Genomic DNA, 1,981 nt, shown 5'->3' on the forward strand with positions numbered 1-1,981 from the left:
AATAAATAAGTGAATGACCTGCAACAGCTGACCTATAGCAAAAAGCAATTAGCTCCCTACTTTACAGCTTAATCCAAACTAAATTCTAGATAAATGAGAATTTTAAATAAAAAAAAGAAATGAAGATATTAAAGGAAAGTAATCTATGCATACAATATTAGATGTGATAGTCTTTTAAAGAAGAGATCCACAGAAGAAACAATAAAGAAAAAATCTCATAACATTGGTCATTTAAAATTTTAACCTGATTCTCAAAACATTATAAGCAAAATATAAAGATAAATCAAATAATAAACCTATAATAATTGAGTCAAATATTAAATTAATATTTTAATTATTTAAAAACTCTTAAGATTTTTAACAAATAAAATCTCAGGTATAATAATAATTCAAAGAAAGAATGAACTGGGACATGGTTCCATAGTGTAGCGGGTAGCACATCTGCTTTACACGCAGAAGGTCTTGGGTTCACTCCCCAGAGAAGCAATAGTCCATGGTCTATGGCCATGCCACCCTGAACAAGCCCGATGTCTGATCTTGGAAGCTAAGCACGGTCGGGCCTGGTTAGTACTTGGATGGGAGAACACCTAGGAAGACCAGGTGCTATAGGCATAAATAATAATTAAAAAAAAATGAATTGAGTAGATGCCTCAAAGATATTGCCAACAGTATAGTGTTAACGTATAAGACTATAAGTTCTACAGTGAGACATGAGTTCAAATTCCTGTTCTTTCATTTGCTACTTGTGTGACATTGAGCAAGTTATTTAGCCTCTCTGAAGCCTTAGTTTCAACAAATAATTTTTTAAAAAATAATAATAAATAAATAAGCACTAAAATAGAAATCAGGTATAAAGGGCATTAAAAGACAATTCATGAGAGGAGAAAAATGCCAATAAATATATTACAAAGTTTATCTTCAGGATAATAAAAATAAATGTTAATTAAAAGAGAGAAATGCCATTTCTAGCTATTAGACATTTCAAAAAATTATGAAACAGAATTAAGAAGACAAGAAATAAATATTCACCTGGCAGGAGTGTGAAGTGACCCAACATTCCTAGATGTGAGTTTCTCCAAAAGTATTAAAATAGCTCCATACCTTTAGCCTAGCAAAATGCCCTCTGATTTAATTTTCCTTTCTTTTTAAAATAAAACCAAAAGGAAAATTGCAGGAGACAAAAAGACAAGAGACCAAAGGTTTCACTCTCTTTTGAATTTATGTGACATACTCTGCCAGCGATGCAATTCTTAGCTAACCCAAATGTTTTTTAATACTGGAACTGTAGAAATTTGTCTTTCACCTACTGATAATATCCTTCAAGGGCAACCAGGCCAAGGATCATACTTTATTACCATCCCTACTGAAAAAATTTGTATGTCATGTGACATTCAATAAGAACTTTCTTTTAAGTTATTGGGATACAAATTTATTCTATAAAGACATATCAATAAAAAGAATAAGCAAGGAAGACTTCCATCAAAGGACCATCAGAAAGATGTTGTAAATTCTCCTATGACATCTCTATGATGCATCTTTTCTTTATTAAAATGTGTAAAGAAATTTAATGCTCATAGCTTAAGAATATAAAAGTTATAGACTATTAATGAACTCTGCTTCTCATAAAAAGAAAAAAAAAACTGCATGTTTTCAGGGGACATCACATTACAAATTCCTCAGATATATAGATTGGCCATAAATATGTTGTATTTTGTGATGTGATGACCATAATTTATTTGCCCATTCCTCTATTCGCTTAGGTTCCAAGTTTTTGTTACGTTTTTGCAATAATAATAGTAATAACTAGAATTTATTTTGTGCTTTCTTTGTCTTAGGCACTGTAACAGCATTTGTACTTTAATATTTATATATATTAATTCACTGAATCTTTACAACAGTCCTTACAATAGGGGAAGATCTACTATTTATCCTCATTTTATAAATGAAAACACTGAAGCACAGAGAGGGTGATTGCTCAAAG

General features: G+C 30.8%; 1 pseudogene; it reads left to right on the forward strand.

Moving 5' to 3' along the window:
* Positions 1-496: 496 nt before the first annotated feature.
* Positions 497-612, forward strand: LOC111738753 (annotated as a pseudogene).
* Positions 613-1,981: the final 1,369 nt, after the last annotated feature.

Source organism: Pteropus vampyrus, unplaced genomic scaffold (assembly GCF_000151845.1).
Source record: "Pteropus vampyrus isolate Shadow unplaced genomic scaffold, Pvam_2.0 Scaffold42, whole genome shotgun sequence".
NCBI lineage: Eukaryota > Metazoa > Chordata > Mammalia > Chiroptera > Pteropodidae > Pteropus > Pteropus vampyrus.